Source organism: Lucilia sericata, unplaced genomic scaffold (assembly GCF_015586225.1).
Source record: "Lucilia sericata isolate MDLA Ls3-8-SP2 unplaced genomic scaffold, ASM1558622v1 Contig000104F_arrow, whole genome shotgun sequence".
Taxonomy (NCBI): domain Eukaryota; kingdom Metazoa; phylum Arthropoda; class Insecta; order Diptera; family Calliphoridae; genus Lucilia; species Lucilia sericata.
Window position 1 is genome coordinate 698093 of NW_023994136.1, and position 25435 is coordinate 723527.

At 27.5% G+C, this 25435-nt stretch overlaps 1 long non-coding RNA gene across 1 annotated transcript in view; it reads right to left on the reverse strand.

Annotated features, from left to right (window-relative positions):
- Nucleotides 1-16942, reverse strand: part of LOC119600105 — a 180894-nt gene extending 163952 nt beyond the window's left edge. Inside the window, exon 1 of the long non-coding RNA XR_005231119.1 lies at nucleotides 16893-16942. This is a non-coding gene — a long non-coding RNA (uncharacterized LOC119600105). The remainder of the gene's footprint in view (nucleotides 1-16892) is intronic.
- Between the last annotated feature and the right edge of the window lie 8493 nt (nucleotides 16943-25435).

A 25435-nucleotide genomic window follows, 5' to 3' on the forward strand; every position in this document is an offset into this window, starting at 1 on the left:
CAAAAAAAGGAACCTACAAAAAACCCTAATTAAAATTGTTTTCCTGAGCAAATCCATACAAACTCACGTTTATATTTACCTCCACTTGAGACAATTGACCAACAACATGTATAAATATGTATGTTGGTATTGTATATGTATGTGCTGGCTTTGCCGAAGTCTCGATAATGAACATGATCACAAGTCAAATGAAAGTTAGAAAGCACATTTACTATATACTTGCATACGTGCAACAACGACAACAATAGCAGTAAATACGTGTACAAAAACTTAAAGCTAAAGAGATGTTGGTGTATAGACCAACACACTCACATATGCACTTTTAGTATATGTGTAGGTCCATTACATGATACGACTTGTTGCAACTAACTACAACAGAAAGAAATAAAAATCCATTATCAAATGCATTGTAAACCAAATGCTACATGACGATGATGTCCTTTCAAATATTTTTTTTATGTTCCTTGCTCTGCCCGCTTTACTGAATGGAAGTACATGCAGTGGTAAATTTGTCTGTAGTTGGGAATTTTTCTCTATTTGGAATGGTGTAAAAGACGTGGTTACAATAGATTTTCAATGAAAATGCATTTTGGTCACAGTTGGCAGTTATTGCTTCAGTAGCATTCATAGGTTTAAGTGGTTGTGCATGCAAAATATTTCCAATACTGACCATTCTGTTTTGTTATCACTACTAAGAGGAAGTAAATGTCTCCAAGAGTTAGTTCTTTATTGGGGAACAAATAAATGAATGAAAACAAAACAATTTTAATTAGGTTGATATCTAATTAAAACTCAAATTCTTTTAAGTTTAACAAAAAAAATTTAAATTTTCGTCTCTCTCACTGCACCCTTTTGTTGACCAACATTATGAAAAACAATATTTAAATAATGTCCTTAATAAACTCTATAGACAGTAGTTTCTCTTGTTATGTAGTTATAAAATTATTTATGTATGATATAAACAATTTAAAGTAACAAATTTTATAGTTTTTATTTAAATTTAGAATGTTTTCGTTATTTATTTGAAAAATATTTAAAAAAATGGCATTATATCCTTTCCGTTTTATATACTGTCCTTGCACAAAAATGTAATTTAATTTGTTACAATTACATACATATGTATATCGTCCAATCACTTTTCTGTAAATTTGTTTACATATCTTAATTGGTTTATAAGCTATCAATGGTATTTTAACATAAAATGTTAAAGTTTGACAAACAAAAACAGATTCATGTATAATCAAAATTCCAAATCAAAACATCTGTTAAAAAATGCTTGAACAGAAAACCGAATAAAAAATATAATTACTTTGTCGAAGCAATATTTAAATCATTTCACATTTTTATTATACATATCGTCCCTGTTTTGAATATTAGTACTATGTGGGTTTTAACATAGTTTCATCATCACATACATAGATCATCAGTTGTTTTCGAATGTCCCATAGACATATAAACGGAAGGACGAACGAGATTGAATTGACCCATAAATTGATTTTAAGCTGATAAGTGCGCCAAAAGGCGGAAAATGATCCATTATATTAACTAGTGTAAATAGAATAATATTATGGCGGTTTTATGATTTAAATCAATACAATTCGTAACACATAGGACTTTTTGTTAGAGCATTTAATATATGGTACTTTTGCTAAATCCTAAACCAATTAAGATATTTATAAATGCTTTTGTACACATACATAAGTATAACCAGTAGAGCTACTAATTACAACAATAAAAAAATTCGAAAAATCCACATAGTACTAAAATTCAAAACAGGGACGATATGTAGTTTAAATTTTTTTCTAATTAATTCTTGTACTTATATTATTTTTTCTAAAACTTTAAAATTTTCAATAAATAACAACGCAATAAATAAGTAATTAATTGCATTATTGTGGACAATTTAAAATCCTAGTTCGGAGTATAAAAATAAATATTTGTTAAGTCTAAAACAATGTAAGCGCAAAAAACATCAATAAACATTCAGCTAAAAAGTATCTTTTCGATATTTTATGACTTACTTTGGGTTGAGCATATTGTGTATATATTTAGAGTTTACTCTTCTTTAAGATTTCATTTTTATAATATCGTGTGTAAAATTACACCCTGTGGACATAATTTGTTTAAAAGAAAAACTTATTTACATAAATCTTAAACATGGCTTCAGTACACTCACATGGAATAATTTGTTGATACACACTCAGCCACATGCATACATGTAAGTATGTATGTAGGATTTTTACACATATTTATTTTAGTCTACAAAACATGCAAAGTCATGAAAATCATCTACAAATACATATGCATACACATGCACATACACATACACACTCACACAAATAAGTTGTAGAAAGGTTTTTACCTCTCAGTTCATTTTTTATTAAGTTCGTTTTCCTTGTATACACAAGAGTTTCTAATTTTTCTGATATCTTTGTACCAGACTTAAAATTACAAATCAAACCCTAACCTTATAAAGGGCACGCAAAAATGACAAATTTCGAAAAACTTTTTGCAATCGACTTCAATTATATAGGAATATCTCAGCATTGCATTTGTTCTACATTAAAATTCTTTGCAAAAAGTTAATTGATTTTTAACGAACTTCTCAGACTAATATATAAATCCATTAATATTTGAAACAGAAACTCTACTCGTTGAACACACATCTAAAAGTTTACCTTTTACTTTTTTTGTTGTTCATCTTGTGTTTTGATATTCAAAATCAGGAAATCCTATACTATTGCATGACACCTGTTGTACAATACACATACATACTCAACATGATTAGGGCGGCCCTTACAAATTGATTTGCATTAGATGTATATAATTCGTTATTCTCTAAAACAAAATGTTAAAAAGTTTAATTTGAAAACCACATATATAGAAGTAATTAAAAAAAATCAATTTTACAAATTTAAATGGATTTTCGGTACGGAATTTGTTATGTTTTGTTATAACATAACCTAAATATTTTTTAAGGGCGCCTCTTATGTGCATACGTACGGTACACTCTCGAATATATAATATGTACATATGTATGTATGTATGTATGCATATACTGAGTGGTGAGTGTTAGTGTATGTTAAAGTGGTGATAAAAGTGAAAGAGTGAAAAAGAAAACAAAAATTTACATAAATCAAACATGTTTTTAGTTTATGTTGTTATTGTTGTTGTTGTTTTTAGCTGTTGACTATATGTACCTTTCTTTTCTTTACTTGTACACAGAATATGAAATCCCTGAATATGTAGAAAATATATACACCTATATATACATATACATATGTATCTCTACTTTATGGCTATAAAAGTAGTTCTTATGCCCAGACCATAAAATTTATTTTACCGACATTTTTAAAAGAAATACAGTAGGATTGGGGAAAATTGCAATTCTAAATTATTTCTATTAGAATGCTAATTGGTAACAGCAGTTAAAATATTTTATTAGAGTCGGATTATCTTAAAACCATCAAAGATTCTTTTTGATTTTGAATACAAGGAGTAAAGTAACTTCTTTAAATGACAACTTTCTGTAGTACTTAAACACACTGTATGATTTTGCTGTAGATATTTAGCAACTTTTAAAACATCAAGTGTGTCCTGTGTCTGTTTATGCAGTTGAACATGAAGATTGGATCCACTCAATGGTTCAGTACTTCTAACTCATGAGTGTATTTTAACACTCCAGAGTCCATTCTTACATCATAAGATAGTTTTTTATATTCTTTCGTAATAATGTGCCAATTTTTCTCTTTCATTCGTTTCTCTCCGTAAATCTAGAAAAATTGTATAAATTTAGCTATTTTTTATTTGGTGCCCTTTTGTTTGTTGTTGCCGTTGATAAACTTAGAAGCACGGATGTAGTTTCATTTGGATTATTCATCCCTTTAATGGTCAGGAAAAGGTGTTGCTGGAAGTTTAAAACATTTGAAAAATCTACGAACTTTTTTCTGTGAGATGATTAATTTTTTGTTCCTTTTGGATTCAGTTACTAAATATCCATTGGTGAGACTTTATTGCAAGTATGAAAAATATTCTATATTACCGTGAAAAGAAAGTGATGAAGCTGTTGAAGATGTTTGTTTTTATGTATGTTAAAAGGAAAAGTTACACAACTTTGATATTACCATCATATATAACGGTAAGGTTTATAGAGATAAACAGTGAAGGAAGATTGGGACAAGTAAAAAGATTTTGTGAATTAATCACAAATGCTTTTTAAGGCTTATGAAAAGTGATTTTTTTTTTTCGAAGTAAAACAAATTATAGTGTACAAAGTGTTTTTCTTTAACATTTTAAATATGTTTTAGAGATATTTAATAATTTGCATGTATGCATGTTTGTGAACGATTTTAGGAAATTTAGATATATTGTTGTACACAATTTGTTTATACTAAATTAATTTTATTAAAAATAATAATACAACTAATTATATAAGCTTAAAGTGATTTTCGGAAAAGGGACCTTATATAGAAGCTACGACCAATTATGTATATGAAATCAATATTTGTGAAAAATGTTGTTCTATATCATTATTTAGTAATGAGTAATGTGTATTTAAGTAATTTTCGGGAGGGGACCTTGTATGGGAGCTATGACTAATCTTACAAAAATTTTACGGTAACATTTCTGTATATAAATGCAATATTTGTTCCAAATTCTGTATGGATATTATTAATTGGTAATAAGTTAAGTGAGTTTAAGTAATTTTCGGGAGGGGTACTATTAAGGATGCTATGACCAAATATGGACCGATCTTAAAAAAATTTACAGTAAGATTTCTGTATATAATATACATATATATAATATATCTCCACCTGAAACACAAACGGCCCTATCTAACATTTTTAAAATTTTACAGAAAAAACAAAAAACTATTTATATTGAAAATTTTGTTTCTAACAACGCGATTTATTTGTAGGTAAATAAACAAACTATTTAATAGTGAAACCTATCTTTTGTTATGATTGTTGACAATGGTGTATACAAAAATTTATAAAATGGACTTTTTACATTCAATATTTAAATGTTTTTATAGTTAGGGCCTTTTGTTTTTTGTCAATAAAATCGGTAATTTTGTTCGAAGGAGTCCAATTTGGTGTGGTCATTTGTTTTGATACAATACATTGGAATCAACAATAAAATTGTTGGTTACTTAGGGCCGTTTGCGTTTCAGGTGACGATATGTGCCAAATTTGAAAAACGCTAAACTTTAGTATATAACCATACCACACTAAAAAGTATTAATGCAATTATTATATTTGAATATCCAGTCTTGTGACTCTTGTTTATGAAGGATGGCTCTGTAAGTTAAAAACAGAGAAATTAATTAATAAACTCTGATCATAAATTTAATAGATGATAAGCTAGTGGCCTGCAATTACGGATACGTTTTTGTTTTGGTAAACAAACTATAACGAAATGAATGAAAGCTTTACCTCATTTTAAAACATAAACAAATACGAGACATTTTAATGCAGTTTCATCGACTCTTAGAAATTTCTGATTTTGTTCATATATCAAATAATTATTAACAAATTTATAAAAACAAATATTGGTATACTTGCATTGAATTAGAACATGATATTCCTTTAAGGATTTAAAAACCTATTAATGTTTTTTATAAAAAAACCCTTCAACAGAAAAATGTTTTCTTTACAAATAGAAAACTAAAAGCAAAAATAGAAACGCATCAATTTGATTTTCCAATCAATTGAACTGCATAAAAATTGCGTCTCTGACAATAGAACAAACAATTTAAAACACATACGGCAACAACAAAAAAAAAAAAAACTTAATAGAATTTGCAATTGTATCATTTTGCAGAGGCTAAAGTAAAAATAGAATAATGTTGCAGTGGTAGAAGTAGTTGTGACAACATCCAAAAAAAATAAAACAAAGGCTGATCAAGAAAAAATATCGATAACTCAGTTCCAAAGTAAAAATATTATATTAGTTGTGACAATTTTGTGTTGAGATAGTAGTATATTTGACATAGTTATGAGTTAAAAACCCTAAATCGGAAGGTAAGGTTGTATGCGGGCTAGGTGAAATAATGGACCGATTTCAACCATTTTCATTAGGCATCGTTCAAAAAACTCGTATGGTCCAAATTTTATCAAAATATCTTGAAAATTGTGGCTTGTAGCTTGCGCACAAGGTTTACATGGACAGCCAGCCAGCCGGATAGACAGACGGACATGCTTTAATCGGCTCAGAAATGATTCTGTGTCGATCGGTATACTTTAAGGTAAGTGTAGGACCAATATTTCAAACGTATCATACCCTCACCACTATAGTGGTGTAGGGTATAAAAAAAATTGGTAACATTAAATAGGTTAAACTATAGTATAAGAGACGCATTTTTGATACGTTTTTTGTTCTTTAACTGGTACTATTGAGTTTTTTGCAAACTCACAAAGAGCTTGACAAATAAAATTTGAAAGATTGAACATAATTTGAAGCAATTAAAATAAAATTAAAATAAATATGAAAAAATATTTAGATTTTTTAATAAAAATATGTTTTTTTAGCCTTGAACGTTTATGTTCACAAAAACCATAATGAACAAGTGCTTTCTACAATACTCATTTTACAATCCAAACATTTTATAAACCAACAAATTCAGCCTTAAAATATAAATAATTAAATTTAATTTATCGCACACCCAGTTCAAAAGTGACTCAACTCAAAATTTGATTTTTTCGGATTTATGTACATAAAGCTTTAAGTGTTTAAAGCTTAAACTATGCACAAGAACTTGTTTGTCTGTAAAAAAAAATATGAGCAGGTTATGTTGCTGTTAACTGTTGAAAAAACGTTATGTCTTTCTTTATGTATCAGAATTTATAAAATATTTGTTCCCTAAAAAAATAGAGTTGAGTCACTTTTCAACTGGGTGTGCAATATGCAGCATCAAATAACACTTACTGAATTGTTAATATAAGCACACATATGTACATAGTATTTATGTATGTATGTGGCAACAAACTTTGATCCTTTTGCGCTTGGTAATGAACATGATCTGTACCTAACTTATTTATGATCCAATACAATATTGCTAGTATTTCATACATATTAACTATTGGCAACCAACTGTATTTTTAATTTATAGACAATGTTATTATTTTTTCTTTTGGACTCATAACAATACTTGTAATTTTAACCATGAAACTTATTGAAGCATACATCCTGTTACAAACACTCATACTTCACAATAGCACACAAACCGATGTTTATTCATGATTCTCTTTCATGTGCAGATACATATGGGCAATTTCGTGTCAAATAACCCAACATTTAAAATCGATGTCTTCCGAATTTGCACCACGTTTAGTAATATTGGATAGTAGGCCAGAAACAAATTTTCCGCCCTATCGGTCAAGAACTGCCGCACTTAGAGGCGGTCAAAGTTGGACATTTTAGTCAAAAGGGTTTTATTAAAATGAGTGTAAATTTGTTAACTATTGGACCTAGCAAAAATTGTCCAAAGGAGATCAGATAGCTATTCCATCGTTGTTTCCCAAAAAAGTTAATTTTTTTCAAAATGTGCCTTTTTTGCTCAAAAGAAAACTTATACAATTTCCTTTAAGGGCTTTGTAGTCCCATAATGGGATGCGAGTGGGATATCTATCAAAAAAAAAGAATAAGATTTTTCAATATTTTTCAAATTTTTCAAATTTTTGTTGTATATATATATATATATATTTTTTTTTTTTTTTTGCCCAAAAGAAAGCTTAGACCATTTCCTTTAAGAGCTTTGTCGTCACTTAGTGGAATGAGAGTGCGATAGAGCTGGAATTTTGTTTCTGGCTTACTATCCAATAGTACTAACCGTGGTGCAAATTTCATCTAAATCGATTTTTTGAGTTGGGTCACTTGACATGAAATTACCCATATACATATACATACATACTGCATACATATAAACGCACATCCATTCATAAACACACGATACAGACACGGAAACAAGAACACGCGAGAGTTTTTGTTCAAACACAAAGCGTATTTTTCTCATTTCCGTTTCAATCTTTGTATGAGAGTGAGTGAAAGCTCTACACAAACCATAAGGATAAAAAGATGCACATCATTATGCCAACTATAACGATGAAGGTGACAAGATGATGATGACTAGCACAATATTGTTTTTTGTTTATAAAATTTTCTCCTCAACTAGCAAGATCATTAGTTAGAATCTATAAATAAATGTGCAGTCAAACGAACCCCGGGGAACCATTACAATTTGTTCGTTATAAGCGAACTTTGTAAAGCGAGTTCGAATTTTTAAAAATTAGAAAATTGGAGTTTGAAGATCGCGACATGTCATTCTGTTTCATCTCTATCTCAGTAGTGTTTTAACAATTTTCCTAACGGTGAAAAGTTAACGTTAATTTACATTATTTCACTAACGATATTTTTGTGATAAAGGTAATTTTAAACATATTTGTTGCTTAAAATATATAAATTAAGTTTAAAGAAGTAACTATGCTTATTTATGGATAGAAAAGTATATTTTATACTCTGTTCCTATTTTAATATGATTCCTGCAAATTCGATTACAAAATCTTAGTTCAATCGAAATATTTAACTACACCATTACATTAAAGCAAAGAATTTATATGTAGTTAAGAAAATACATCGCGTTAAAACATTCTTCAAATCTTAATTAGTTCTTAGTATAATAAGGGTGCAACTAAAACAAAACTAATAAACTATTAACCTTTTCTCCTGCCTCTGATACGGGAATAATAAAAAAGTTTCAATCTTGAAAAGTGGGAACAATGAAAGTATTACAAGTACTACATATGTATACAGTGAGTAAAAATGAAAATATCTCTTGACAGCACAACTTCTGCTGAAACTTTGCAATATATGAACTTCCAACTTTATAAACGCAACAACACTGAAAAATATGTAACAAAGGTCGTAAAATTAGTCGTAGTAAATTAATTTAGATTTTAAAAGAAATTAATATTTTTGACAGAAATGATTTATGTATACATATGTATATAAATTCTAGTCTCGTTTTTGTTAAATTTGTGACAAACTATTACACACATTTATTTATGCTTATTTACAATTAATACATAACAAATAATTAACTATGTGTATAACAAATATAAGAAATTAAACCTGCAAACTCATTAAAAATTTGTCTAAAAACAAAATAATAATCATTAAAGCAGTATTCAACAACTAATAAAAATATAAATTATATCATCATCAAAACTATTTTATGAAGTTACGATTTAAAATTACTCAATTTAAATATTTTAGAACAAATGAACAAAAAATAAATTTTTGTTCATTTTCAAATTGTTTTTGTTTTTCATAAATAACTGAAAAATTGCTGTGGTCAGTAAAAGATATCGTTAGGGAATTAAATCAGCATCCATGTACGACACCGGGAAAACCTAAAACCAATACGTTCATATGTATGTATGTACGTACATTAGAGTGGTTCATTAGAGTATGAATATTAAGTCACAAAATAAACGAAAAATTGTGGTAATTTTTACTTGTGTTTCAAAATATGATAAAGTAAACGGTGTTCGTTAATGAGAGTAATAGCGTCGACGTGATTACTGTTGCGATTTTGAATTTTTTGACATATTATGAACTAATAATACATACATAAATACATACATATATATATAAGAAAGTAAATAAAGATATTCAAAACATTTACATTTTAGCAAGCTGATGTGCCCATCTTTCGGGTTCATCGTTCAGCATGAAATTCCTATAAATCTTTTTGATCTTGGTAAAGCACCTTAATGCAAACACATGCAAAGTTTATATACATATAGAGAAAATAGAGAAATGTGACGATAGTTTTACCAAAAAATTTTGCTCATGCCAGTATTTCAGAAAAAAGAAATAAAAGCAAAATCAGTTTACAAAATACAGAATGTTATAAACGTGAAAGTTAATTTTTTATTTTCTTTTTGTGTTTTTTTTTTTCTTGCTTCTATTGTTCTTTAAAATAAAGTTAATCTCAGTCTCGCAACATTTATATTGTTCAAATTGGTGAATATGGAATGTATTGTTTTACATGATAAATAAACAACAACAAAAAAATCAATGGCAACGCAATGGCTTAAAAACTCAAGAGGAATTCTGCATACTGCACGATAAATTATAAGCACTTCGTTTTTACCGTAAATAATATTTAAACAATTTTAATTGGCAACATTCGCCGCAAATGTGAAAAATAAGACCCATCGAAACAAAATCTATACTTTTTTGACACTTCTAATATGCATACATTGTATATACATTAGAGTTATAACCAAAGTTAGGCCCTACTACGTGTTGGCCAGTAGTGTTCTTATAACGAAAATATTTTTATCGGGTCATTTTGGTGCTAAAATCTTCCCTGGCAAATAGTTTTTCTAAACCATTCACAAACAAATTTAAATGAACAGTACAGTACAGTAATTTACATGATTGGGAGTTCCAAAAAAATTATTTTTATTTGATTACTATATGTGATGCAAAGATATAGTATCTTCAATCAAAAATATTCAATTTAAAAAGTAGCATTGTAGTGATTACAATGATTAATACATTTGTATTTAAGTATCATTTAAAAATGTTGTTATTAAAATTAACATTATGTTGAACAAAACTGACAAAATTTTTACAAACTTTAAAACTTCAATATTTTTTCTGCAGTAGATATAAAAGAATTACAGAAAATGTATTCCAATTCCACTTTTTATAAAAGAAAGAAGAAGGAATACTTAGAAATGGTTAAAGAATAACAACGAGCACGAATACAAACTGTGTACGATACAAGTTGTAAAATACAAAACATACAACACGCACAAAGCTATTCCGTTTGTGTATAAAACGAATTTTAAATTAGAAAAGTTTTTCACGCTAACTTTTCCAGCGCCTTTGTGCAGTCAGTAGCATACAAGCGCAATAACAAAACAAAAGGACACAAAATAAAAAGTAGTCGTTGAAAATAATACTCGTACTGGATTGTACCACTACACACAGAACTAAAAGTCAAAAAAAAAAAAAATTAATTCGCAAAGACACAGAAACATTGTCAACGTAATCGTACACTCAGTAGAATGGAAGAACTTAATAATGACATCGAAATCCTAAGGCAGCTGTTAAAGAAAGGCTTACAAAACTACCACCAACACATCATCAACAACAAAAACACTTACATTCGCATCTTGCATATTACTTACTACGTATTCCTTAAGAGAGTATCCAGGATAATGTTAAACACATTTACGCACATACATTTACATAGTTAGTATTTTGGTGAATAAGTAAATGTGAATGTATATGTACATGCCTAAGCAAATAACTTTTTCCTTCTCCATTCTATAACTTATTTTTTTCTTTTCGTTTTATTGTTTCATTGCAAATAGCTTAAGCGCAACAAGGCAAACAAATGCTAAAAACTATTTAAACTTTGTCAAGATAAAGAATGAAATTGTAAAGAAAATAACAAACACCGACTTTCAAATCACCCATCCATCCATCTATTCGCCATCTAGCCAGTCGTACATCCTGTCATGCTTTTGTATATACAATTTATAATAGGGTTTATTTTATAAAACTAGAAAATTTTTATTCGGACAATAGTTGATTAAATTTTTCATATAATAACAATCGAATTGCATATTTAAAAACTGTTTTTTATTAAAAAAAATCTTCGATTAAAAGTTTAATTTTTCGAAATAAAAATCGAGATCAAGATGTAATACAATATAAACAATTTGGTTATACCCCTAATTTATGTAAGTATATACATATCTGTGTATGTATGTAGACTATGTTGTCATTATATAAAGATACAAACAAAATGATATTTAATACTTCTATTATTTAAAAAATAAAATGATTTTTTTACTGAAAAAGTTTGGGTGTGTAAATGCTTAAATAACATTTTACTTTGTTATAAACTTCTGTAATTTCTTTTAATGTTAAAAATAAAAGTATCTACAGCTACAAATGCAATATCATCATTGACAACTCAAAAGTTTTAGAAATACAAAAACCTTTTCTGCAAACAAATGTTCCAAAAACATTAAGTTTTAAATCCTATCTATTGAATTTCGCTCTTGAAAATGACTATACAAATGTTACAGATTTGAAGTCACTATATTTTAAAAAATTTTAAACAATAATTCGAAAATGTATTAGGTCAAATCATAAACAGTAAGTAGCAAAGTTGACCAAATCATGATTTTCATCGACTTGATTTTAAGTTGTATCGAATTTATAAAACTGAATTTAATCATAAAATTGTATTCATTATCGTTCGATAACAAATGCTATAAAAAATTTAATCAATTCAAATACTTTCCAGGAATTAAAGAAAGTATGAGGAAAATCATGTTATGCATTAACCCTGTGTTTTCTTCTTTACTTCTGCATGCACATCAGACCTACATGAAATAATATTTATTAATTTAACTTTAACTAGTCATTACCATCAAAGTCATCTTTATTTAGTAACACTTGACCTTAATTTAATAAAATAACTAACAGTAATAAGTAAACAAGTATACGTATATAAATTTATATACATATGTATGTACAATGTACACAAACATACATATGTACATATATCTCACTCTACTGTTTTTCTTTTCTGTTTTATGTAAATTTCATCAAGTTGTTTCCTTTGAGTTTACCAAGCATTTAAAAGGTTAAATGCAATTTATTATTTAAGTAGGTATAATACTAAAAGTGTCAACTGCAACATATTGCACTTCACTACACATACATCCAAACAAACAGTCGGACGGACAGTCAAAAGAGACAGACAAACCGACTCATATACATACATATATGTATGTATTAATTTCCTTAAAACTGATATAATGGCTCATAATACACATGCTATAACTACACACTTCCATCCCATTCCATTCTTTATACGCAAACATCAACATAAACGTATACAATTAAAACATGTGAACTTTGTACACATAAACCCAGCAAACACATGTTTGATCTCATATTGAGAATGATTTGAAATTAAACTCTTTCTCAATTCTAAAATAATATTCTTCTTTACGATTGAGACTCTACTAAATCTAAATAACATTTTGTTTATATATAGTGTCCTTCCTATACTTTAGTATACAAATGTATGTATGTACGTGTGTATATCACAGCTTGGGGGTTCTAAATTAGGATCAACTAACCACTTTGATATATTTAAACAAAATAATAATTATAAAAGAATACTTTTTTAACATTTGACTTAATGTTTGCTAGGAATGAACACACATTTAAACGAACTCAGTAACAATACACAAGTCAATGTAAATGCCTACACACATACATATACACATTTTATAGTAAATAGTAGTAATACCATTATATCCTATGGTAGATATTTATAACAAAAATTGCCATAATGCATTAAAATTATCATTTCAACAATAAATGAATATGGAAGTGTACAATCCATACATAGATACATATACGTAAATATATGCATATACATAGGTCCATATGTATGTATGTATGTATGTAAATTTGAATGTGACATTAAATTTATAATATTATATTCATATGCATGTATATAAGAGTTTCTTAAACAGTGCCGTTCATAAAAATTATTTGAATTCTATAACTTTATTCCTAAAACGAAACGAATAATCATTTTAAATATCCTTTAAATAAATTGATCTAAGTCGAAATAAAATGTATGCAGAGAACTTTAAAATACATGCAGATAGGTTTGGGATTCATTGGATGGGGTGGTTGGATCGGATCGATATGAGTTTGATTGCAACATGCAATGCATATACATACATATGTAGATATGTAGGAAAAAATATGAAACAAAAAAGAAACATTAAGTTCATAATTCTGTCAATATTTATAATTGTTTAATTTGCCATGTGGTTGGCGGTAAACGCCCATATCAACGTACATAAAATTGCATTTACTCATACATAAACATGCAGATAAATACACATATATACTACATTACACCGACTCACAAAAAATGGTGCTTGAGTTACCCCCCTCAAAATATTCGTTATTATGTAATATGATGTTACCCAAAATATTTTGGGTTTAGTGTTGTCCGTTCGTGAGCTGGACAGTTTTCAAGAAAATATCCTATGGGGGACATGATTTTTTTTTCAAAAAATCTTTGTTTTGTTTTATGATGTTTCCCAAAATATTTCTAATCTATCGTTGGCCGTTCGTGAGCTGGACAGTTTTCAAGAAAATATCCTATGGGGGACATGATTTTTTTTTTTTCAAAAAATCTTTGTTTTGTTTTATGATGTTTCCCAAAATATTTCTAATCTATCGTTGGCCGTTCGTGAGCTGGACAGTTTTCAAGAAAATATCCTATGGGGGACATGATTTTTTTTTTTTCAAAAAATCTTTGTTTTGTTTTATGATGTTTCCCAAAATATTTCTAATCTATCGTTGGCCGTTCGTGAGCTGGACTGGTTACAAAAAAGTCCCTTTTTAGTTATTTTTTTTTTTAATTTTACAGTTTTTTCTTAAACAAAATATACAATATGTGGTATCATGTAAACGGTTTTTTGAATTCGCGTCCAGTGGTGTGCAAAATTTGGAAAATTGTGCATAAATTTTATTTATATTAATAAAAAAATAAATAATTTTAAATTTTTTGGAATATGGCAATTATGAGCAGACAGTTTTTTATTATTAATACATCATTGGACGCGGCTTAAAAACCCCTTTCAAACGATACCCCATCAAAAGTACCTTTTTTAATTTAGTCCAGCTCACGAACGGCCATCGCTAGACTTAAAATATTTAGGGAATCATCATAAAACAAAGCAAGGTAAATTTTTAGAGGGATAACAAAAACAAGTTTTTGCTTTCCATACAGAGTGAGTCGGTCTAATGTACATATATGTATGTATGTTCGTTAGGGTGTCCCCTTTTCTAAGAAACACAGAAGGAAATTACCTAAATATTACCAATTATAGAAAATGCCACTTTATTTTTATTTATTGCATATTTTCTTTAAATTCAGAATAATATATTTTCTATTGAAAACCCTGTTAGATATAACTACTTACATATAAAATGCAAATACATATTTACACAATAATTTTATTACAAATACAAAACAGATACATATTTCGTCATAAACGATGATCATGAATAAATGCATGTAATACTGGTTGGCTTGTCGAATCTGTTATTTTGTTCATTATTGTCTTATTTAACAAAAAATCATACATAATAAATATTATTTAATTATTTTGTTTTAATAAAACATATTGCAAACAGAATGAATTTTTATCACAATCAATTAATTTTAAGATACTGAAACGAATTTCATTAACTGAATTTGTATACATAAATAAGTACATGCGAAAATTGAGAATGAAAATTCAATAGTTCGTGCAAATTACTTTTGATATACACTATACATTAGAGGTAAGTGAAAAATTGGGTAAATAATAGGACATTTTAAATTTCTTAAAAAATATTACAATTTAACTTATATATTCTTAAAAAACGATACACAACTTTTGTCATGAGAAAACTTTTAAGCAGCAAATGCTGAGCAAATATGTGTTCAAGGCTCTCATTTAAAATATGTAGTTAAAAAAATAAACAAAATTGGTGATTTTCAATATCGAAATAAACAACAGAAAATAAGTCTGAAAGGAATTGTGATTTTGTTGCAAAATTGCGAAGGGAAAAAATTAAATTGAAGAGAAAAGAAGGGCTAGTTTTGGAACCAAAAAATCCCTAGTATTTATGACCAGTGAATGTGTAAGGATTGCTGCTGTTTTTGATGCGAATCTACAACAAAACAACATATGTTTTCTTTCCGAATTGGCCGAAAACTCCTTCTTTTTCAACGTGTAATAATTTAAAATAATAATGCGTTACACCTTCTGTACAAATATGTAGAAGAAAATTACAGTAAGAGCATCACATTACCTTATAATTAAAACATGATTGTTTGAAATTTTTTTCAGTGCAATTCGAATTATGGACTTATACATCTTACAGAATATCAAGAAAATTACACTTTCTGGATAACGTTAGTCATTTAAATGATATTAAAAACTTTGCGGCTACATAATATACAAAATGGGCTTATCGGAGTTTGTATATAGGAAACATGATTCTCAATATCAAAAAATAAATAAATTTGTAGTTAATAAAAATATAAATATTCCAACATAAAAACAATAAGGGTTTTCATATAAACGTTCAAAAGCCTCGCAAACTGTGCATTTTGTATGGGATTTTATTTACACAACATTGATACATTTGATGCCTATTTGTACTGATCATTTTAAACTAAATTTTCTTTTCTAAATAATACAGATAGTCATTTGTGCAAATGAGCAAGCTTGCACTCGTGTTTCATTAATGCCCTTAATATTAAAAATTTATTTTTCGGCTTTAAATTTATGTAAAAACATGTTATTTTCAAACAAGCTAAATATATTTATCAACATATAAATTTAAACAAAATTATTGTTAAGAATCCTTTAAAAATCAGATCAAAAAGAAATAAAATTTGATTTCGTACAAACTATATATCACGTTAACCATATTTTTATGATGCAAAAATTTTGAAATCATAAGAAAAATACAATATTTCTTAAAAAATGTTCTAGGTTATAAAGTATGGAAAAATTGTTTTAATTAATTTAATCCCGGGAATATTTATAGTATATTCCCGGGATTAAATAAAATAATCTATTAATAATATATAATTTATTTCTGTATCGATTGTTATCGTTAAGTCCTGTAGGCCTTAACAGGATTTTTTTTAATTAAATTTAAATAATCCGTTAAACTCTTGTCGTTTTATTTTGAAATTTTTCTCGTCGTTTTTTCCCACAGAAGAAGAGGAACTATAAAAGTTGAAAAAGTATTTGTAAAACACTTACCGAAAAAGTAATTATTGAAATTCTTTAAGTCTGTCACAAAATTATTGATCTGTAAAAATACGAAAAAAGAAATTAATTTTTTTTATATTGGACAAAAATTAATACTAAGAATTATTTGCTAAACCTCAAACTCAGAGACGTATTCTTAGCTTATGAGTCACTCTACCGGCCCTCATTCTATCCTCCTATGTGTATCCCTAAAAGTTTTAAAGGTGTAATTAACTAAACTTTAAAACTCCGGCGCCATCTATCTGACAATTTTACTTAAATCTTCGCAGGAACACTTCTCACGACCAATGGAACATATGTTTGCAATTTTGTTATTGTAACAGTTCGACTTTGGCCGATAATTTAAGACTCGGATGGTATCGGAGCTAAGATCCAATTGCCGTGGGAATGTTCCTGATGTTATCGATTAATACATGACTTAATGCATAGAATAAAATGTAATGAATAATTAAAAATAGTTTTAGTTTTTTACTTACCTTTTTTAAACACAAATATTCAACTTTTATCATCCATCAAAAAGAAATATTTAAATAAAAGGTAATGAAATTACATGCAAAAAATGCTGTACATTTCCGGTTTAATTAATATTAGTAAAGTAATTAATAATTTGAAAAAATTATTACAAGATATTATTAAAAGCAAACAACAACGTTAAAATTATTTTTTCAAAATACTTTTTATACGCAAAGACTCAGGTAAATGTGCTTGAAGTTAATTTTGTTGAATTTTTAGTTGGGAATGGGAACTATGGTTAGTTTTGAAAATTGTAAAATTTGGTGGTACGATGTCTTAATACCAATTTCTATCTGCGTATCTGCGTAAATTTTAAGTAATTTTTGGAATTTTGGAAAAGATATAGATCAATTTGAAGCAATTTCCTTGATATAATTTAAAAACGGATAAACAGAATGAATAAAGCAATGCCAGACCTAAAAATATAGCAGATACTGGCATATAGACTGAAATACAAACAAAAATTACAGATATTTTTTTTTAGAATTGGGAGAACACATGGTTTAAACTCTACAACTTTTGTAAAAATTGTATATTAGAATGGATGTTATGAAAACAAAATTTTCATTCCAGACGGACAGATAAGTTATGAAGCACAGACGGTCTAGACATTTTTGGGTTTGAATTGGAAAAATACAGAGATAATATATCAGAATGGGTTGTACGTAGACAATATTTTCATTCCAGGCGGACAGGTAAACCACAGACGGACTGGAATGATATACAGATTCATCTACAAAAAGACTAATTAATGGACCAACATAAATTTACAGACGGACGTACTGATAGTCTAAAGTCAAACAAACAGACGGATGAACAGAAAAGCAGACAAACGGACATATACATATAGAGTTATAGAAAACAAGTTTTGGAATTTGTGAAAAATATGGGTCGATTTCATTTGCCTCAATTCAAAAACTTTTCTAATAAATTTAAAATATTCTGCAGACGGACAGGCAAGTGTAAAGCGGATAGGTATAGACGGACAAATTTATGTTAGAAATAATAACATTTCAGAGAGATTATAATGTCGAATATATGACATTGAGTCGAATTGACAGAAATATTGACAGAGAGATATGTGTCATATGTATATAGAGAGTTTGATACATATAAATTCAGCAGGCGGACAGGCAAGTATAAAGACGGACAAATTTATGTGAGAAATATTTGCATTTCAGAGAGAACATAATGTCGAATATATGACATTGAGTCAAATTGGCAGAAATATTGGCAGAGAGATATATGTCATATGTATATAGAGAGTTTGATACATATACATTGCTAAATCAAAACATATGAACCCTTTTTCCGAAAAACATATAAATTTTGAACTTGAAAAGCACATTTACTACTGAGGATAAGAAATCTTGAACGTCTATTAACATTTTAAACAGATTACATATTGTTCATTTAAAATTTTTAAAACTATTTAAAACTGGTTATTTATATGACACTACAATCTGAATTATATATTAATATTTTTAATACTGAATTTTAACAAAACTAAATTTAGATAAAAAAATATTATTTTTTAATTTAAAATAAAAAAATACTGTGTACTGTTTAAATTTTCTTTACATAGAAAAATATTAACATTTAATTTAAAATTTAATTGAATAAAAATTTTTTTAAGTATGAATTACAAAATATTTTAGTAAACATTTTTAATTGAACATTGTTATTAAAAATTATAGTAAAACGGCTATTTTTCTCAGAAGATTGATTTTTGTCATCTATTTAAGGAATTTGTAATGTGGACCAATATGTTGCATTGTTAAAAAAAAAGATGAGACGATTGAGGAAGATTGATATATACGGATAAATTGAGAAATACTGACAAATACGGTATCCTAATATAGACGGACTAGTTCAGAAATTCATACAGATTATGATGTGCATAAGGGCAGAAAAAGTTATTCTGAATGTTTATGTATATAAGACTAACAGACTGTTTGAATTAAACGGAAAATTTTTAACTAGTCGATATATTCATAACACCGAGATTAGTTTAGATCAGCTATAAATCGATCAGAAGTTTTAACAATTTTTTTAATAAAAAATAAAAAAATTCATTTCAAACGAATTTTCAAACAAAACTTGTTCTATAAACTTTTGATAAATGTTTATGAAACAGACCGTAGCTTATTGCCTTTTTATAAAAAGTTTGAATTTTTAAAATGTCAACTTTGATTTAAATATTGTAACATTAAAAAAAAACTAAATTTAATAAAAAATATGTTGGGACTCTTTCTATGAAAAAAGTCTTTATCAAATACAATTTTATCTAATTTTTTAAAAAATTTCTATAAAATCTGTAATAAAATCATAAATGTACTTTGCATTTTTTAATTCATTTTAAATAAATCAAATATATTGCATTATTTTAAAAAATTAAAAAAATATATTATTGATGGGGGATAAATTAACAAACACTTCACTCACAGAATTTTTAAATTTAAACAAGTACTCACACACAATTACATGCACGAATGTAGGGTATAACTACACACTGCTTTCAAAAACAAAACTTAAATTTTAAGACCTTTTAACCTTGACAATAGTGCATATGAATAGACAAGATAAAATTATTTGTATACACTCAATCAATTCTCATGCAACTCCCTTTTCTCTGCCCAATTATCAATCACTAACATAAATCATCAAACTCATTTAAGTAACAATAAGAAATTCAAAGAACTATTAATAAATATCAAACACAATAAAAAAGCAACAAGTACGTTCATACATACACGAAACGTACATACATTCATACAAACGAAACAATGCCTAAATTTGCAAACATTTTCCATCCCCACATTACCCACTTAAAAACATAAAAAACACTAATTTAAAATGTCTCTCTCACACTCTACCACATCTTCGTGGAGAGATGCTAAGACAAATCAAAAATAGAAATCAGAATAAAATAAAAAAAACAACAAAATTATTAAACAGCCTACAACCAATACCTTCAAACAACTATTTCCCGCAAAAATAAACCAACTCACTGTCCCACCAAACAGACGTACAACCAACAAACAAACAAACCACTTAAATAAAAACAAAACAAACTATACGACTAAGTCCAAAAACAAAAAACAAGCGACAAAAACTACCAAAAAAGTAAAGTGAACAGCCAGCTGCAACAATCAAATGACCTGACAGAACACAACTACCTATTAACTACTTTAAGCAGCAATACTACAAAATAAATACAAGCAGCGCTGCTTTTATCACAACAAGAATTCTACTAAACTCCTCAAAACACAAACAAATTTCCCACATACATTATTCACACAAAAATCTCCTCCTACCACCCCGCAAACTTAATACAGCAAGAAAACCCCTCTCTAACCCACAAACTTCTTCTTAAAAAATACACTAACAAGTGCAGCAGAGAACTACGTAAAAGCAGAGCTGATGACAGAGATGCAGAAAAAACAGAAACTATATGCAAACAACAATTATATCACTTTTTTTTAATTTTTAAACAAATTATTAAGAATGCTAACAATTTACATTAACAAAATTAAAAACAATTAACAAATTAATAAAATTTAGTAAAAAGTTTAACGTGAAAAATCTCTGCTGCAGAGCTATACCATACAAACGTTTATATAAATGTTTGTTTTTGCACTCTTAATTGTTAATAAAATGGTTAATTAAATATTGTTTAAGCTAATATTTAAAACACTTTCACTGAAACTAGTCCTTTTAACTTTAATTTAAATAATTAACTTATATTTGTTTAAATGTTAACTTTTTATAAAACTTCTTCACTGTTCTTAATACACGACTTTACGCACGCACCGGTCACTTAACAATAAATTTCTTGGTTAAGAGATGATGCATTGTACTTGACAAAAATCACGCCATAAGAAATGCCGTTAGGTGAGAGAGCATTAGTAAGACAAAAAAAGGAATACAGTGGGTCGAAGTGTGTGACAATAAGTTAACATTTGTGGAAATATAATAATTAGATTAATATATAATAATGATTGTAAATTTATTCCAAATCAGAAGACATCAATTTTAAAAGATGCGTCACATGACACAAAATTTACCATTTATTAAAAAATCCTTATTTTTATCTTTAAAACTTTTTATCAATTTCCTATTTATTGGCAATTTTCTTATAAAATTTGTAAATACATATGTATATAAAAATTTTCATCGCTTTAGAAATCTTTAGGTATTTTTTATACATTTCTTTTTAAAGAAAATGTTCCATAAATACTTAGTTTTTTCGCCACTGTCAATCATTTTTGCATTAACCTCACACCACCACTAATATTCAGTAAATTGTGTGTTTGTTAGTAAATCATCTGCACATGCATTTGCATGCTTATAAAATTTCTCTACGTTTCTCTCTATTTTAGATTTCACTAAAAAATAGTAACAACATTTCACTATTACCCTTTGACAACAAACTATTTTGGTGGTAAATACTCTGCTCATGATTTTGCATGCCTTCATACGTAAATACTTTTCCCACGCTATTGAAGGTTTCAATAACTAATGTCAACTCCTCCCTACCACTCTTTACCAACAAAACTTTATTTTCTTCATGAAATGTTGAAAAATCAAGAATTTACCATAATACATGTTTTGTTTCTATTGTAGACTGTACCAAAAATAAATCTCACCCCACTACCCTCTTTCCAATAAGTATTCTTATTTTTGGGAATAAGTATGTTGGTAAATCATCTGCACATGAATTCATAACTATGCATGTTTTACGGCTTTACTCTCTATTACAAAATACAAAAAAATACATACATACATACATACATACATACATACATACATACTTCTTTCTATCCCCTTAATCATCACTAATATTTGGGTAAGAATAGTTATGAGACCTAATATATACTTGCAAGTTGAAACAAGTGTTTTCTTCTCTTTTAAATGAACATCATTATTATGATTTTAAAAATTTAATTAAGTAATTCGCTCATATAACTGCTACTGCGCAGCATTTACTGCGCATGTTTTTATGAAAGTGAGAGTATTTAGTCATAGTAGAGAACTAGAAGGAAGAGGAAATGTGATTACACTAACAACTTAATTATTTTGTTACAGATACATTCTCTTTAGTTAATGTTTCAAGGTCAACAGTAGGAATTTTTTCTTAAAACAATTGCTTCTAGCTTTAAACTATAGTTTAAAGCAGCATATTGTGTTGCCAGTTAAAGATATTTTAGTAAAAATGGGGTATTTTTGTAGAGGTATTTAGGACAAATACAATCTGGGCTCAAAATAGTTCATTTTTCAAGGTCAACAGAATGAATTTTTTCTTAAAACCATTGCTTTAAGCTTTAAACTATAGTTTATTAATATTGCAGCATATTGTGTTGCCAGTTAAAGGTATTTAATAGAGAACTAGAAGGAAAGCTTAAAATTATTTTGAAAGCGGAAATGTGATTACACTAACAACTTAATTGTTTTGTTACTGATACATTCTTCTTAGTTAGTGTTTCAAGGTCAAATTTGTAGTTTATAAAAATATGAGTATTCAAACATAAAAACAATAAAGTTTTTCATATAAACGTTCAAAAGCCTCGCAAACTGTGCATTTTGTATGGGATTTTACTTTCACAACATTGATACATTGATGCCTATTTGTACTGATCATTTTAAACTAATTTTTTTCTAAATAATACAGATAGTCATTTGTATTATTTATTTTGTTCTTATTATTTATCAGCAGTAGCAACAATATAAGTTGAAAAGGTATTTATAAAAAACTTACCGAAAAAGTAATTATTGAAATTCTTAAGCCTGTCGCAAAATTATTGATCTGTAAAAATACGAAAAAAAGTGAAATTAATTTTTTTATATTTGACAATAATTAATACTAAGAATTATTTGCTAAACCTAAAACTCAGAGACGTATTCTTAGCTTATGAGTTACTCTACCGGTCCTCATTTTATCCTATATATCTCTATCTCTATTATCTATTATCTCTATTAACTAAAATTTTACTTAAATCTTCGCAGAAACACTTCTCACGACCAATGGAACATATGTTTGCAATTTTGTTGTTGTAACAGTTCGACTTTGGCCGATAGTTCTTTTCGGATAAGACTCGGATGGTTCCGGAGCTAAGATCCAGTTGTCGTGGGAATGTTCCTGATGTTATCGATTAATACATGACTTAATGCATAGAATAAAATGTAATGAATAATTAAAAACATAAATATTTACTTACCTTTTTTAAACACAAATATTCAACTTTTATCATCCATCAAAAATAAATATTTAAATAAAAGGTAATGAAATTGTATGCAAAAATATTTAATTACAAAAAATGCTGTACATTTCCGGTTTAATTAATATTAGTAAAGTAATTAATAATTTGAAAAAATTACTACAAGATATTATTAAAAGCAAACAACAACGTTAAAATATTTTTTTCAAAATACTTTTTAGGAAAATGTATACGCAAAGTCTCAGGTGAATGAGCTTGAAGTTAATTTTGTTGAATTTTTAGTTTTTTCGCTAATGGGAACTATGGTTAGTTTTGAAAATTTGTAAAATGTGGTGGTACGGTGTCTTAATACCAATTTCTATTAGACATATGTATATGTATCTGCGTAAATTTTAAGTAATTTTTGGAATTTTGGAAAAGATATAGATCAATTTGAAGCAATTTCCTTGATATAATTTAAAAACGGATAAACAGAATGAATAAAGCAATGTCAGAACTAAAAATATAGCAGATACTGGCATATAGACTGAAATACAAACAAAAATTACAGATATTTTTGTTTTTGAATTAAGAAAACACATGGCTCTTTTTTAGTTTAAACTCTACAACTTTTGTAAAAATTGTATATTAGAATGGATGTTATGACAACAAAATTTTCATTCCAGACGGACAGATAAGTTATGAAGCACAGACGGACTAGACATTTTTGTTTTTGAATTGGAAAAATGATTTATCAGGATGGGTTGTATGTGGACAATATTTTCATTCCAGACGGACAGGTAAACCACAGACGGACTGGAATGATATACAGATTCATCTACAAAAAGACTAATTAATGGACCAACATAAATTTACAGACGGACGTACTGATAGTCTAAAGTCAAACAAACAGACGGATTAACAGAAAAGCAGACAAACGGACATATACATATAGAGTTATAGAACACAAGTTTTGGAATTTGTGAAAAATATGGGTCGATTTCATTTGCCTCAATTCAAAAACTTTTCTAATAAATTTAAAAAATTCTGCAGGCGGACAGGCAAGTGTAAAGCGGATAGGTATAGACGGACAAATTTATATTAGAAATAATTGCATATCAGAGAGATTATAATATCGAATATATGACATTGAGTCAAACAGAAATATTGACAGAGAGATATGAATCATATGTATATAGAGAGTTTGATATATATAAATTCTGCAGGCGGAGAGGCAAGTATAAAGCGGATTGGTATAAACGGACAAATTTATGTTAAAAATAATTGCATTTCAGAGAGATTATAATGTCGAATATATGACATTGACTCAAATTGACAGAAATATGGACAAAGAGTTATGTGTCATATGTACATATATAGAGAGTTTGATACATATACATTGCTAAATCAAAACATATGAACCCTTTTTCCGAAAAACATATGAATTTTGAACTTCTGAAAAACACATTTACAACTGAGGCTAAGAAATCTTGAACGTCTATTAACATTTTAAACAGATTACATATTGTTCATTTAAAATTTTTAAAACTATTTAATACTGATTATTTATATGACACTACAATCTGAATTATATATTAATATTTTTAATACTGAATTTTAAAAAATTAAATTTAGATAAAAAATTATTATCTTTTAATTTAAAATAAAAAAATACTGTGTACTGTTTAAATTTTCTTTACATAGAAAAATATTAACATTTAATTTAAAATTTTATTGAATAAAAAGTTTTTTAAAGTATGAATTACAAAATATTTTAGTAAACATTTTTAATTGAACATTGTTATTAAAAATTATAGTAAAACG